We start from the raw sequence: 17,556 nt of genomic DNA on the forward strand, positions 1-17,556 counted from the left end.
CAGCTGGAGCCGCGGCCTTTACCCTCAGACGAGTGCCCACCATTCTGCCTTGAGGGTCAGGTAGGACGAGTGCCCTTGTCCTGTGCCCAGTTGCTGAGTTATGTGCACGCCAAGTCCCTCACTCGGCCCGTGAAATGCCTCTCCTTTGAAGAGGTGCCCTCCCTGCAGGCCCTTCCATGCAAAGTGCCACACCATGCCCTCTTCACAGTGCTCCTGGTTGCTAGCACTCCCTGGGGCTGCCTTTAGTGGGAATGGGGGGTGGCAGCTGTTACTCCTGGCCCCGCCCACCCCTTGTCAGCTGCCCTCGTGAGAGCTGCCGGCTCCCGGTGGGTCTCTGCGCTCCCCTGTGGGTTCCCTGGCTCAAGAAACCCCCCTGTACGCCGCAATCTGCCGCTCCGCCGTGGGACACGCCTGCACCAGAGCTGATCACCTCTGCGATCTTAATTAATAACTGTATTAATTAATAACAAAAATTAATAACGATAAATGTCATCATAGATAGTTGTTGCTATAAATAGAAGATGCCCATGATGAGATAAGTTCTTTACCCTTTGTAACTAGTTCTAAATATTCTGTGAAAAAATGCGCTATTTTTTAAAGGCATGCCCCAATACGACAAAGCTTTTAAACCATGTTTTTTATGCTGGAATATAAACGGGCATGAACTTAAATGAAGTTGAGCAGTAAATTGGTATTCAACTATATATCAGCAAGCTTCTTTTATACTTTATTCTAATATTTCCACTAACAGTATATTTATGTAACTTGAAAGTAACTTATTGAGGTGTATGATTTACTTCCTCCATCATCTTTTCTATATACTACTAATAAGCTTTCTGATGTGCTTGCTGATAAGAGACATTGACTACTGCAGTAAGAAGGGAATACCATATTGGTCAGAATTAGAAAGCACTGAAAAGAAAAGCTTGAAACAAAATTAAATTGCTAGTGGCAAGTGAAATATTAAATATAGGATAAATATTTTCTTAGGGGAAAAAGGGTTATCCAAGCACAAAGGATTAAAACATTCCTATAATATGAAAGGCAGTACAGGTATTTGTGACATTTGCTTTAGAAGCCTTGGGAAATATTATCAAAGATTAATGACCAATATAATTTATTTTGATAATTAGTCAATTTCATAGTTGGACACATATGGAAACACTTTTTTGTTTTTGTGGTGGGTTTTTTTGTTGTTGTGTCTTTTTATGAGTTAACACAAGAAAAGGCAAATGTTGTCCACATTAGATATGATGCAAATGTCCATCAGATCTCGCATGGAAAAAAAATTAATAAACACAAAGAAAAAAATCAGAGCACCATCATGTTGATAACCTGGAAAGAAAATTAGAAAAGATTGTTGAAAGAGGATTTGACAGCACCACTGTGGCAGACAGGATACATGGTTTAAATCACTGGTCTCCAAATTTTTTGATCATCCTCCCCTATCAGTAAAAATTGGTGAGCATGCTCCCCCAATAGATGTTTCTTTACTTACTTATAAATTAAATACACATACCACTGTACTCATATATTATGTACATTATAAAACATAAAGAAAAAATATCAAGTAAAAAAGGATGAGATAAAGATTTTTTTTTAAATTTATTAATGGTACAAAAAACCTTTTTGCTCTTACTAAAAAAAATTATATTAATAATATTGTGAGAGCAATGTAATTGAATATGCTTCATTATTTTTCAAAATCTTGGTTTAACACTTTGTGTTACACAGATTTGAAGGTCTGGTTCTAAGCACAGTTTATTTTGATATTTGGTTTTAATGGTCATCATAGCTGAATAAGTTTCATATTTAATGACAGCAGATGTAAATTCATACTTCAAATAGTCTTCTTCATAATTGCTGACTTCTTGTCAGATCTGATTAGATCATCTTTGTTTTTAACCTCGTAATGTGGCTGACAAAGAGCTTATAGGAGAAGTGTCAGCTCTGCCATTTTCTTGTTCTTCACCTGTTGTCGCATTTTTAGCATTATCTTCAATCTGCAGTTTATTTGCAGGATATTTATCCATTTTGTGAGGGTTAGTTTAGTTAAAACTAGGCAATATAATCCATAAATTCACTTTACTGGGCACACATAAACTGCAATACATTGCGATATGCTGAAAATGAGTGAATGAGTGAGGTCACCACTGTGAAGCCCTCTGCACTGTGAGCACCCACTCTTCCCCCAGGATGCCTCGCCTACTGTACGTGATACATGACCATGTTCTGAATTTCATATCCTTACTCTGTGTTTTGCACATATTTGGAGCATGCCTCTAAGTTAAGTAATAAATAAAATGAAAGTAAGTGATAACAACAAATTTAAAATAAGAGTGGAAAAGACTATCTGAATTGTCAACCAACCCTGCATTCAACTGTGTGATTCACCTAAATCAGAAAGGTCAGGGGAACAAACATTTCATTTGACACAAAACAGTTTCTAGCACTCTATAATCAACCTAAGACCTCTTATTAAATTCAGAAGGCCACTAATATGTTGGATGACAGGAAGAGAGAAGAGATCAAAAATCCACTGGTTTCAGGGTCCTTCAGTTGCAAAGGTTTACCTGTTAAATGAAACCCCCACTCGATTCAAACAAGTTAACCACATCTCACATTGCAAAGGCAAGAAGAAAAATAAAAACGTCCAACCCTAAAATTAACTCCTAATCAACATTTCTCCCTGATCCCAAATGTAATGATCAATTTAATGTAAAATAGTTCTGCAAGATATCTCAGCTAGCCATCTGAGAGTTTTTAAAACTTATGTCTCCTGTAATAGCAAGTCATTTCCTGAAGTAGTTAGGTTATAGGAAACTGCAACCAACAAAAGATATTTTTATTCATAATAAATGGTATCATGAGGTGGATAAAGGAGACGTACAGAGTAAGAAGAAATCAGAAAAGAACAAGGCCTCTACATTGTTTTGTAAAAGCAATTGGTTACCATTTTTATATTTCTGCTGTTTTTAGATACACACATATACAGAAACACACACAGGTTTTCAAATAGAAATCCACTGACATCCAGAGGAAGCTGAATAGGTCCACATGACACTGAAAGGTGGACTAATACCAAACTTTTTGACAAAATTTCTGTCACATTCTAATCCAATTGGTATCACTGGGATTTATATGCTTACATGAAGATCCATCCAATACTTCAGATAATGTTACAAAAAGTAGGTACTTATTCTTTAGATAATTTTCATGACGTATTTTGCTATTTGACTGTTTTTAGTTGGTCCATCATTTACTTCTTAATAGAACACATTAAAATGTGGATTCCAATGTTCAATAACTTTTAATAAAATAAAGTCTGTGCTTCTAAGAACATGAAGGGGGAGACTCTTTTCTCACAGTGAATTTTAGGAAATTGATATTATTTTTAATTTTTTCTACTGCTTTTTCTCTTGTCTGAAGGAGTACATAATCAGAAAAACATAAGAGCATTTTTAAGTTTTGTGCATAAGATAAAGAATTTTCTTCTGCTTCATTAATTTCTTTCAACAGGTCCTCATTTTCCAATGCTTTTAACTGGGCTCTCGTCTTAAGATCAAGTAGCAAAGAACTGAATGTCAGATCTTTGGAACTCAGCAGTGAAAAAGGACAAGGGCTAGAGAATAAGTAATAGTTACTTTCAGGGTTCTAGTTAATAGAAATACAACAATGGCAATACAGCTGGTCACTGTGGAACCTCCACAGCATGAAATCTTTCAGGACAGGACCAGCATCCAAATCCAGAAGCCATTGTGGTGCTACATCTAACATAAACAATTAAGACTATTTCTGCTAAATTAGACATATAACATTAAATTAATACAGCTGTAAATACTTTCCATAAGAATCACATACTGGTGCAGAAAGCTAATTTTCCTTTTTTGCTCTGCAATGACAAGTAGAAAATTGTTTAATGATTTTTCAAGTTGTTTCTTTTCATTTTCCACAGTTAGGACTGTTGCCTGTTCATAATTTGCAAATAACACAGAAACAATGGCCTGCAACAAAAGAATATATTTGCTTTATTGTACCAATTATCTATTTTATCTGAAATAGGGAACTTTGAAATGGATGATTTTATGACTTCTTTCTGGTAATTTACCAATGTTGGGGAGAAGGGAGAAGAGTTTCCCTGAAATTTGATACTTCCAACAACTAAGCAACAGATGATGAGTTTATTTAAATGAAATCATCAGTGCTATATCAAAGATAGACACGATTAAGTTTATTTATCAATTTGTATTTATCAATACAGCCAACATATTGCAGTAATACAGAAGCAGGTTTGATGAACACTATTGTTATCACAAAAATAAAACATCTTGTAAAAATTAAACCAAAGTAATAAGCTGCACACAGCATATTGGCATACAGAAGAGATTACTATTTTAGGGCCTGACTAAATTACTAAGGACATACACCAAAAATACGTGTTTTTCTTAGTGTTCCCAATGAGCATAAAAAATTATTTTAGATCAAAATGGGAGCACAGTGCAGAGAAAACCTATTTCTTCTCAAGCTGAATAAACTCTGAGGTATTTCTTTGCTGCCCTTCATGCTCTCCTGAGGGAATGGGTGCTTGCTGTCTCCTTGATTCAAGGGCAGTCAGCACTGAGTTCTTCCTGCTTAATTAAGCACTGCTGTCAGATGTGATGTTTGGGGAGAGATAGCTATATGGTGGGGAGAAGATTTTAACCTTTGCTTGCTGGGAACAGAAGCAATCATTCTTTTTTGCCATGAGTTATATAACATAAGTGTTTATAGGAGTGGTCCAGTCAGTATTCTATACATACATTTGCTCTCTCTAATACAGGAACTAATTTGTGTTGCCCATTAGTGTTTTGATATACTGGACTCTATCACCAGACAGTCAAGTTGTTAACACCCAGTTACCATGGCAACCTGTCAGGAAAGTGCCTTATCTAAATACACACAGCCTCTGTAAATCAAGGCTAAATAAATCCAATATTTCCTTTCCATGTTAGGACTCATCATTCTTCAGTGAGTCAATATAAGAATTAGGTAACTATCCTTACATCTTGCCTAGTAACAATAGAACTATTAAAAACACCTCTTTTCATTATTTGAAGGTATTGATTTCTACAACCTCCCCTTCATTTCACCATTATGCTACAAATTCCTTAAAACTCTTCTTTTGTTAGTAACAGACGAAGTATTAAATAGTATTGATAATAACTCAGAAATTATGCAAAATATGAAATCTTAAAAAAAGAAATCAATGTGAGATTTCCATTGGTGCTGGACTGCTTGCTTCTGGATACAAAAGTCAGTATTTCAGCATGCATTCTAAGTTGCTTTCTGAGACAAACATAAGTTCTTGCCTTTTAACTCTGGGCTATTAGGGTAGTTTTACCCATGTTTTCTTCTCAGGAAATGAAAGATTTCCAACAAAAAGGGATTGGTTATGATGCAAAATTAAAATGTGTCTGTTTCTTAAAAGGCTGAAATTTGCAGAAGTTCACTATTATAAAACCTGAACAAATTACTCATTACAGACTATTTATTTGATTATTTTTAGCATTTATAATTAAATGCAGCACTAAAAGAATCTTTGTTACTATTATTGGATATGGTCATTACAATCATTTTCAAATAAATAAGTATCATGGTTACAAGCAGTAATAATGCTCATATTTCAACAATAAGGTGAATTTGAATTTAATTAAAACTGAGGAAAAGTGGTGCCTGTGTTTTTGGAGATGTGTTTTCAAGCCAGTGCTATGTGTTAGCAAGTTTTCTGCAAACACTTCAGAATGAAGTGATTCTTTAAGTAGCTGCTATTGCAACAATAGGACTTGTTAACAGGAAGCAAACAAGCAGTTTAATTTTTTATTTGCAGAAAGCTTTAGCAGAATCAACTGCACTTAAAACATTAAAATAATGGTCTGGTAGAGCTCTAAGAAGATGGCCTGATGAGTTAGCGTTGTCTGAGTATTGCCCAGATATGTAGTGGGGGAGAAAGAGAGAACAAAACCCACATCATTCCGTAGATATGTTCATAAAAAAATCCAGGGGTTTCCATTGCATTTTGTGAAGACTTATTATTTCTTTGTCTGTGTTAGGCTTGCTTGTGGAATCAGCCACCAAGCAGGACATCTGCAGCCTAATCTAGACCTATCCTTAGCTAACCATGTGTGGTGGGTTAGCCTTGGCTAACTGCCAAATGCCAACCCAGCCACTCACTCCCTTCCCCTACCCAGCAGGACAGGGAGAAAATAAGCTGAGAGAGTTCATGGGTCGAGAAAAAGGTGGGGAGATTGCTTACCAATTACTATTATAGGCAAAGCAGACTTGCCTTAAGGAAAATGAGTTTCATTTATTGCCAGATAAAATAGATTTGGGTAGGGAGAAACAAAAAGACAAATAGTAAACCAACACATTTCCTCTCTCCTTTCCCAGACAGAGATTCACTCCTTCACTCCAGACTATTTCTCTGTCCTCTGAACAGCACAGGATGTATGGGGTATTGCAGTCAGTACATAGTGGTTTCTCTCTGACACTCATTGCCTTTCACACTTTTCCCCCTCTTTGTGTTGGGTTCTCCATGGGCTGCAGATCCTGTCAGAAGAATCTGCTCCAGAATGGTCTCTTCCATGGGCTGCAGGGAATATCTGGTTTGCCGTGTAGTACCACCTTCTCCTTCTTCTCTGACTTTGGCATGCCCTTTGCTGTTTCATACTCTTTTTGTTCCCTCCTCCTCTTTCTGTCCAGTGTTTTGCCCTTTCTTAAATATGTCTTCACAGAAGTTCCAGCAGCTTTGCTGATGGGCTCAGCTGTGTCCTGCAGTGGGTCCTCTGTGGAGCCAGCTGGAAATGGCTGCATCCAGCACAGGGTAGCCTCTCAGCTTTTCTCACAGAGACCCTCCTCCAGCAAGAAATTGCAGTCAAATACTGAGGTATTTAGGTAACTAGGTATCTCCAGATGTCAACTCAACAGAAGTTTTCTGGAATGCAATTTTGGCCTTAGGCACCCAAATTCTACCTAATTATATTCTGGGTGAACACCTTTTTATGAATCTGACCCTAAACATGTCACTCAGTTTCATGCAGTGTGAAAATTGGTCCAAGACATATCTCAGTCACAAGAACTTTATTAAATCAATAGAAATTGCTGCTTTTCAAGGGGTAATAAAAGCTGGAAGATGGGGGGAGGGAAAGGAAAAAAAAAGTAGACTGATGTTTAGGTCTCTATGCATAGGCATTTGATATTTTGAGCAAAATTGAAAAAACCCAGACAGATGAAGTAAGGGGAGAAAAGGAGTGTGTTTTTTTCTGGACTCTTTTTTTTCTTTTTCCTTCTTTCTCTATTTCTTTTCTTTTTCCATAGTATAAATGATGATTGGAGGTTTCTTCTCTTTGAAAAAAACCCAACCCTTCTCAAACCATTGCCAACTCTGGAATGGAGCTCATCAATGTCAAGGTGTTACCAGTTATCTTGAGGATCTTGTCTGCATCTGTGGGGCCTCCATATGTTTGGGCCTCATTTGTTTGCTACATGCAAAAAAAGGGAAGGTTTAATAAGTAGAAATTTTTGCAACTGCTTCATTAGAAAACATTTTGGGTATAGATAGAAAAGGAAATTTGATCAGTAGAACTGTCCTGCTGCTTTTCTTAGATGTCAGGATGCTGGTATAAAGTCCCATGCCATCAGTCTTCCAGTATTGCTTATACCTGGTGCTCCTTCTTTTTTGCTCTGTAACATCCTTGAGCAATCTCATCCTTCCCTGACCCATGCTGCAATGGATAAATATTAATTTAAATTATCACCAATTCGTGTACTTGGTCTGGACAGTCAGGAAATAGCAATACAAGAAATTATCCTTCACAGAATCTCTGCCACTTGCAGCTATTTCCTCAGAATATCACAACTGCCAAAAGATTTGAACCTATTCATTTCAGATGTAAAGGGGTCAAGACAATAAACCATCTAAACTTATGACTACTTTTAAGTTTAGACATTACTGCAAGGTATCATTTATATGTCTATTTAGGGAGTATGTGGCTTTTCTATCCAGTTTGCCCAGAAAAACAAGTAGAAATATTATAAGAATTTTTTTCTTCTCTTCATTCGCTTAAACCTCCCAAAATTTAGAGTACTGACAGGAGCAGACACTTTGCTTTTTCTGAAGAATAAATCTACAGTATTAGGTACAAACAGCTATGGAAACACTTAATGTCTGTGCCTGACATTTAAAAGAACAGAAAGGTCCAAGAAATATTTTTCATTGGTTTTCCTTGGTTAACACTCTAAAGACAATGTTTCAAGACCATTAGAGAGTTATACTTTCCATTATCTCAACTGGGGTAGATCTCTAATGCACTAAAATGTAACTTTTATTTTTTTAAAGGTAGCAGAATGATTTAACCAGATCTCTTACTTGCTAAAATAGATTGTTATTCTAGGTGTAAATGCAGAGTTGATTTTAAAAACTTAGAAAAGTAAAACAGAATAAGGTCTTTCTTAAGTCTTTAAGAGAAAAGTTAATAGTTGATGATTTTTCTTACCACAGGTATATCTAGGTATTCAAAGAACATGCAAGATATTGAACCTACTTTTCTTACTTGTATGACCCTAACTTTTATTAGAAAAGTGCTGAACTGGGTATACAATATTATATTTAACTGTTCCAAAACCTTGGCTCTGAAATGCCAAACTGTGGTGACATCTCTTCTTGTGGGAATATGCCAAAAATTTTTGGTTGGTAGTGTCTTTAATAATTAAGAGGATTTACTTATTTGGCAAAAATGCCTTATTAAAGACAAGAATGTACATACAATTATAACTATTCTATATATTGATGCAATTTGATGGAGAAAGAGTAGGATTAAACTGTGCTTGTCACCCAAGTGCACAGAGTAAGTACAAGGTAAATTTAAAATTAGCTGGTGGTAAACTAGACTTGCATATAGGGAATGTATAATTTTCCAGCAGTCTCCTTGCCTAGGCTGATAAACAGCATTGTTTTTGCATTGCAGGCCCTTTTTACCATGTTGAAAGGAAACCAGTTCTATGATAAAGAGATTTAAGCAGAAATGAGGAGCAGTTGCCTAATCAGAATGATGTGCTGTAGAGTTTGATGAATGAAAAGCAAGCCAGCTGTGGCAGGGTGCCAGAAAGTGGAGACACAAATGTACTTGGCTGGAGCTGAGTGTAGCTAATCTGATATCCTGAAAACATTATGTAGCCCAACACGCTGGGCAGACCTTATGAAGCCTTATACAAAGCCCTGGATTTGTTTGGGAGGTTTTGGGAGGTTTGGGTGGTTTTTTTAGTTGTAAGGGCATGCACCCCTTGCACTGGGAGTCATTTCAAACAGCTAGTTTGGAAATCCAATCAGTAGACTCCAAGGTAAACCAAAGGAGAAGAAAACCATCTTATTTTTCATTCATTTAAAACTCTCAGTGAAACAATGCTGAGATTTACAGAAGCACGGAGTGTGTATGTGTGTATATTCTATTTTCAGTTTTTAAATACATATCCACCCATATACTTCTTTTTTTTCTTTTTTCATGTAAGGCCAGAATATTATCACATTGTTTTCTAATAGTAAAGGATAACAAAGAATATCTATTGAAAGGCAGGGAAAAATAGTTAAAGTCCAAAAAGTTTAGACACAAACTGAGTAGGTGGCACCAGTAGGAAAGAAAATGTTTAGTCTACTACTGACATAACTCATCTCATTTTTCCTTATTATTGTTTTTAGCTTTCCAGAAAAAAAAAAAAAAAAAAGAGCACAAGAAACAGAGTTTTGAACTGATTTATATTTAGGCTAAGATCCAGGTGTAGAGATACAAATTAAATCTCACCACCAGCTTCGTTTAAAAGAAGCAAAGAATGAAAGCCAGGGACTCCCAGGAATTGTAGTCTGCCATGGATCTTATTCTAGAGCTGGAGCTTTTGCTCCCATTTCCAGTTCCATGCAACTGTTACTCCCTCCTAACACTGATTCTTCATAGAGGCTTGTTCTGTGGTATCTTGAGTCTGACTTCCTACTAACTTGATCTAGTACTTTCTAAAATTTATTCTGTAAATTCTGAGGACTCTTATCTCTGGCTCCTCAGCCCTAGTGTGCTTTAGATTGTGACTTTCACAGATCTCAATGCAACCTCAACATTCACATACTGACAGTAATTTTAAGGTGCAAAGAGGCTCTAAAAGACTTGAGTGCTGATGTTGCTGATGATAGGATAAAAACTAACTGTCTACATGCAGTTCTTTAGAAAAGGAATACCATGAGATTTTGGGACATCTTTGAATGGGAATTGAAAAAAAACTATTTCTTCAAACTACTGAATCAAAAATATTATTACACTTATTATATTAATGCCCAGAGAAAACAACAAAGTTTAGCCTATTGTATGTGGTGTTGGATGTAGACTTAGCAGAAACTAATCCCTGCTCTATAGAGTTTAAATTATAGGCTGGCCAGGTAGGAGGAAAATTGAAGTATTGTTATCCAAAAATCAGAGATACTGGACTAGGGTCTCGAAGTAACTTGGAACCAGTTCTGCAAAGCTGAAATCCTGTGATGCTTGACTTTAAGCATGAAATCATCTCTGTGGAGACAATGAGCATACATAGCAAATGACATTTTGGTCATCTTGAAATCACTGGAGGATTTGTCAGCAACAAAGGCATGATAATAACCTGTTAATATAAATGTGAACATATGTCTCAGCAAGATCTGGGCCTGAGTTATTTACCAAAGGTCACAAAGCAGGCTGTGCCACTGAGCTTGAGATTTCATGATTATATTTTGAGTTTCTGTTTAGCATCTGCCAAGACAGGCTGAGATTTGGCCTGTTCCTGTATTAAATGTATAACACAGAACTTAAAACAACACATGTAACCACTCATCCACACACCCATGCAAGAAGACTTTTTATTAAAGTTCACATTGCCTAATTTGAACTTACTTCTTTGTGCTTTACATTAAAACCAATAGTTACACCATAAATTATACACTAATGAATTCTGTTGCTTCAAAGCATGAAACAGTCTTTTGAAGAGAAATGTTTTTTACAGAAAAAAAGCATTTTTTCAATGTAGTTATGAGGTTCTGGGGCTGGAAGATTAGAAATATGTTCCTTACTTAAATGTTGTAATATTTCAATTTTTCAGAACTCTTCACAGTTGTTCATAAATAGCTATTAACAAATTAAAAACTATTTCAACAGTTGGAAATGCAAAGTTTAAAGAGAAAAACAGTAAGTTGTAAGACGAATAACACATGAATACGGGAATATTTCTCGTGCTTTTCTCCTGAACATGACTCCTCCTAAGCATAGCCATGGTTTGGGACTTTCTCACTGTTAACCTCCTGTTGCATTAATCTTAAATACTTTCCCCTTCATTAACAAGGGGTATTGGTTAAGAAACACTCAATATACAATTTTAATGGCATGATATATAGGCACTGCAGTTGTTTTTGTAATGTATATGAACATGCAGTTTTCTGGAAATGAGAACTGCTGCCCCTCCTGCTCACTTAACATTTCTTAAATGTTAAGTTTGAAGTTAAAATTATTTATTTGACTAATATCAAATAGCTACAATCACCACACACTTCTCCATATTCCTGACATATGATCTTAGAAGTTACAATGAGGTGTGCTATACAAAATCCTTAGGTGAGCAGAACAGATAGAGTACAGGCCTGATATTTGCACAAGACTCCAGAAGAAAATACTGTCGTTTTTGGAAGGAGGTGTCAATGATAAGGTTATTGAGGGGGAATGGAAGAAGGCTAAATGAAAGTTGGAGATGTAAAATTGTGTATAATAAGAGTTTGAGGAGCATTTCTGCAAATTTGCAGCAGCTTCTGTGTTTCAGGTGACTTGAGGGGAATGCCAGCAATAGAACAGATATATGCATATATGAATGAATATGTTACATGTATAACATACACCTACATATGTATATACACATACATAAAACCAGAAGTGAACAAACACAATTAACTATGGTTATATCTGATCTGTAATAAAAATATTATCTTTAGGAACATAGTATAAACAAAGCATAAATAACTTTGGAAAGGTTTTTCATATGTGCCATATTTAGCTGAGTTTGAACAAATTCTTCAGATGTCTATTGTGGGCTGGCCTGTGCTTTATTGCTTTATTTTATCCCAGTTGTTTTAGGTTCATATACATGTGTGCATGTGCACGTGTGTGTGCCTTTAACATTGACCAAGAAAAACATAATTACCTGAACTACACATGGATTTTCTTCTATACCTCCTTGACAAAAAGAGATTTTCTAAACTATACACAATGCACATAACACATTCTCTTTATAACAAACATAATGAAAATACATTTGCCTAGAAACAACTGTAAGGACTGTTAAATTCGATGAGAAAAAATCCCCAACATTGTAAACAGATTCAGGAAAATCCAAGTAAATTTGAGGACCTGCTTAAAGAACCCAACAAAAACAGCACAGGAAGTACAAACTCTCTGGTGCTTTATGAGTAAGCTCATTGTGACAAGGACTTTTTCAATGTCTTAGTACAGTGTCTTGCCAAAGCGGACCATAAACAGAGATGACACTATTTATTTCAAGGAAATTCAATTCTGAAATGGAATGAATAAAGGAAAAGGATCATACTGAGACACCAAACAAAAATACACTATTAAACAAAATAATATGCATATCTGATTTTTCATGTCACTGGAACAGGAATGTATTTCAGTAAGAGCAAGATAATATTCAAAGAATCTAAGAGACACTAGTATGGAAAATGTGCAAAATCTCACAAAGCCAATGAGACTTAAAATCTCTCTCTCTCTATCAAAAGCATATAAACTAGTGTAATGGAGAAAATAAAATAGCTAGTCTCAAATCAGCTAAGTATATATATGAAAAAGTAATGATCCCAAGAGCAACTGGATTAAGAACATCCTTAACTTCAAAGACCTGGAAAATGACAGTAAAATCTCAAAACTTATAATCAGTTATTTTTACTATAGTAGCAATAGGCTCCAATGAACACTTAGAAGAGAGAGGCTCTGCACCAAACAGCTTATGGTCTAGACCAGACATCCTATATAGCTGTCAAAACAATGAAGGACCAATCTTGAGTGGGATCTTGAAGTACTAATGTAATACAAACTCCATATATTAATAAACAAGGGGTGAAAGGGGACAGAAGGCAGAGGAAGTAATTTACCCAAGATTGGACATCAAAGTAATAGGGTACAAAATTCAAATTTTCTGATGCTCAGTCCAATGCCTCATTATTTAGATCTACGCTGTTCCTCTCCATACTGTACCATAAACTGCAAAACATAACCCTAACCAGTAGCACTAGAACAGAAATGTGTGCAATGCATAATGATAAAACATATCTAAAACTCAGCTTCTGAGAAATTCCCCTATCACTGTTTTTTCTTATGTTATTCTTCTAGCCTGTTCCTCCCATATTTTTCGCAATCATGAAAGATTCAATTATTCAAGATAATCTATAGTAATGGAAACCTTTTATTGCAAACAAAATATATCCAGTGGTATTCAATAGGTGTGCTATTAGCTCATAGGCTTTGGTTCATCTGATGAATACAATACTACACCAAAAGAGAGCACCAGAAAAACGCTGCCTTGGCTCTTACTGGCAGAGCTCTTCAGCACACACTGGTACACCCTGGAAGTGCATAGCAGTAGGAGATTCAACCAGATGCTGTATATGGAAGGCAGAAGACATCTGTGCCTGCTATGTTTTTGGTGTTGACTCTCTACAGTAGTCTGTAACACAAGTATTTATAACACAAGTATTTGTAACACAAGCAGTATAAGAAGAGAATTTTATTCCCAAAACTCCCTTCTTGCAAGTGAGAGCCATCTGGCCTGAAGATCTACCAGTGTAAGTCAGGATGTCTCTGTCAACTGCTGGAAGAGACTGTGAGGCTTGGGCATCAACTGAGATGCATTTGCATGTGTTTGTGTATGTCTTTGTGTGGGAATAAACTGGGGAAGGCAAGGACTGTGTGTCTGAGGCTACTGCAAGGATCCCCAGTGCATGTGTTTGTGTATCTGTTTATGTGTGTCTCTGAATGAAGGGGGTCTGTACCAACAGCTGGAGTGGGGCAACACCCCTCAGGGTCCCTTATCTTCTGGTGCCAGCAGCTGGGGAGTCTGGGATCCAGGGAAAGCTACTGGTCAGAGTGAGGATCTGAGGCCAGCTACCAGAGAGACCCACATTGTACATATGTATATACATATTTCCACCAATGGACGTCCCTCCTGATCAGCCAGAGAGAGCAAGAAGATGAGGCCATTGGTGCTGTTTGTGTTCATGTGAATGCTCAGGGTTTCTGCCTGTGTCAATCTGTGCAGCCAGCCATGTGTTTATGTACAGGTGAACTGTATTCATGTGCATGGGGGGCGTGTATGTGTGTGTGTGTACGCCCATGCACGCATGTGTGCCTACTAGGAATCCATGCTCAGCCTCACTATTGGCACATGGAACTCTGGCAGCCTCACCTCTGTCAGGCTGCTGGATTTTGGCAACAGCTAACACAGACCTTTTATTGGGTGTCTGCAAGGGTGTGAATATCATCTTTCATCCTTTGAACAGGGTGTGGTGGAAGTACAATAAAGCATGTAGCCCCTGCAGCCAGTAAGCTGATGTAATTTTTTAAAAATGAAACAAATCATTGAAAATCAAATCACTTATTTTTGGTCATATACAGCATGCACAATGAGCTATGCATTTGATTGTGTTGTGAAAATATATACATGTCAGCATGAAAGAACTTAATCCAGCTATTACTGTCATTTTAGCAATTTGTTGCTCCAGACTGTATTGAAATAAAATATAGAAAAATTAAATTTTTCAAACACATATTGATGGAAGTGGTTTTCCAGGAAGTTTTATATCTCCTTTATTACTATATTTTTCTTCACTCCAAAGCGCATACAACAAAAAAATTCAGAAAACATATTTATCTTTATGTGCAACTAACAAAAAAAAATCAAAAAAACAAAAACATCAGTTCACATACATTATCTATAACAGCAGGGGTTTTTGTTCTTTGCTTTGAAGCTGTGTATATTGCCTTAAAAAGAAATCCTTTTTCACTTATGAAAATACATATGACAAAATTGGTAATTAAGGTCAGTCAACAATGGGAACTTTTCTACTGATGTCAGAGAAAGGCAAAGATGCATGCTATCTCTTATACATAAATAGGAAAGATGTATTTGCCACAACACTTTATTTGTAAACTTCAAGTCTTAGAACTGTAATAATTCAGAGGTTTCAAATAATATGATGCAGAGGCATTAATGCAAAGTGTGTGCAATAAGGAAAAGGAATTTCTGTCCAACATTATTTCTAACCAGTATTCAACCTGAATAACTAAACTTCAATGTACAACCCTTTACCAATGAAAATAGAATGAATCATCCATTTTTGTTGCACTGATATTCCTTGTTGCAGTGGTGAAGTCCCACTTCCTATTAGCGTTAAACACTGTCTAGTTGGACCTTTCTTAGAGGAGTGGCTGTAATACACCCTAAAAAATAGCAAAGAGAGTTGGAACTAGGAGTTGAAAGGAAGAGACTAGTTCTGTCCACTGGGAAAAAAACATTTAAAGTGATTAAGTGATGTCAGTCAGGAGTTTTCAGTCAGGCTTGTGAATTCAACCCTGACCACCTGATTTTAAACTCAAATTAATTTACCAAATAGTCTTTTTTTTTTTTTTCCTGGCAATGTTCATTCAGGTTGAAACATAAATACACCTGAAAAGTTTATTTTAAAGCTCTTCTCTGAACACGCTTTCAGTTAGGGACATTCTTAAGGGTTGCTGAAATCCAGTAGGCTGACAGAGGCGAGGCTGCCAGAGCTCCATGAGCAAATAGTGAGGCTGAGCATGGATTCCCAATAGGCACACGTGCGTGCGCGCACACACCCCCTCCCCCCATGCACATGAATACAGTGCACCTGTACATACACACATGGCTGGCTGCACAGATTGACACAGGCAGAAACCCTGAGCATTCACATGAACACAAACAGCACCAATGGCCTCATCCTGTTGCTCTCTCTGGCTGATCAAGAGGGACGTCCACTGGTGGGAAATATGTATATATTATGTACAACGTGGGTCTCTCTGGTAGCTGGCCTCAGATCCTCAGATTGACCACTTTCCCCAGCTACTGGCACACCGCTGGTTTTGGCTGGAATAGAGTTAATTTTCTTCATAGCAGCCTGTATGGTGCTATGTTTCAGATTTGTGATGAAAACAGTGTTGATAACACAGGGATGTTTTAGTTACTGCTGTGCAGTGCTTACACAGCACCAAAGCCTTTTCTGTTTCTCATGCTGCCCCACCAGTGAGTTGTCTGGGGAAACACAAAACTTTGGGAAGGGACACAGCTGGGACAGCTGACCCCAACTGACCAAAGGGATATTCCATGCCATATGATGTTGTGCTCAGCCATAAAAGCTGTAGGGAAGAAGGAGGAAGGAGGGACATTCAGAGTATGGCGTTTGTCTTCCCAAGTCACCATCTTGTGTAATGAAGCTCTGCTTTCCTGGAGGTGGCAGAACACCTGCCTGCTGATGGGAGGTAGTGAATGAATTTATTATTTTGCTTTGCTTGTGCATGCAGCTTTTGCTTTACCTATTCAACTGTCTTTATCTCAACCCATGAGTTTTCTCACTTTTACCCTTCAGATTATTTCCCCCATTGCAACTGGGGGGGAGAATGAGCAAGCAGCTGGGTGGTGCTCAGCTGCCTACCAGGGTTAACCCACAACACACAAAAATACAAACTGGTCCCTCTGGCAATGTGCCAGGACCCTGTGGTAGCCAGCTCCCCCTGGTGTCATCCAGAGACAGGCACACAATGACATACACAGGCCCTCGACATACTTATCTTACTTGCTGGCTAGACCAGCATGATGTTTGCTAGCCATCACACACTGATGTGTGCACCCTCACTCCCTCCAGTCACTGCACTACAGGCACATGGGGCCTCCAAACCTAGGTCCCAGCTCAGTTGCTGGCACACAAACCCCCATACAATCACATGCACACACAATACACGGTCCCATATCCAGGAAAATACTTAGAAATGGAGTTCAATGGGAGTCATAGAATCATTGAATAGTTTGGGTTGGAAGGGACCTTTAAAGGTCATCTAGTCCAACACCCCTGCAATAAGCAGGGACATCTTCAACTAGATCAGGTTGCTCAGCCTGTCCAACCTGACCTTGAATGTTTCCAGGGATGGGGCATCCACCACCTCTCTGGGCAACATGTTCCAGTGCTTCACCACCTGCATCGTAAAAAATTTCTTCCTTATATCTAGTCTGGATCTACCCTCTTTTATTCTAAAACCATTATCCCTTGTCCTACCACTACAGGCCCTACTAAAAAGTCTGTCCCCATCTTTTTTATAAGCCCCCTTTAAGTATTGAAAGGCTGCAGTAAGGTCTTCATGGAGCCTTCTCTTCTCTAGGCTGAACAACCCCAACTCTCTCAGCCTGCCCTCATAGGAGAGGTGTTCCAGCCCTCTGATC

Source organism: Aptenodytes forsteri, unplaced genomic scaffold (assembly GCF_000699145.1).
Source record: "Aptenodytes forsteri isolate BGI_AS27 unplaced genomic scaffold, ASM69914v1 Scaffold62, whole genome shotgun sequence".
NCBI classification, from domain to species: domain Eukaryota; kingdom Metazoa; phylum Chordata; class Aves; order Sphenisciformes; family Spheniscidae; genus Aptenodytes; species Aptenodytes forsteri.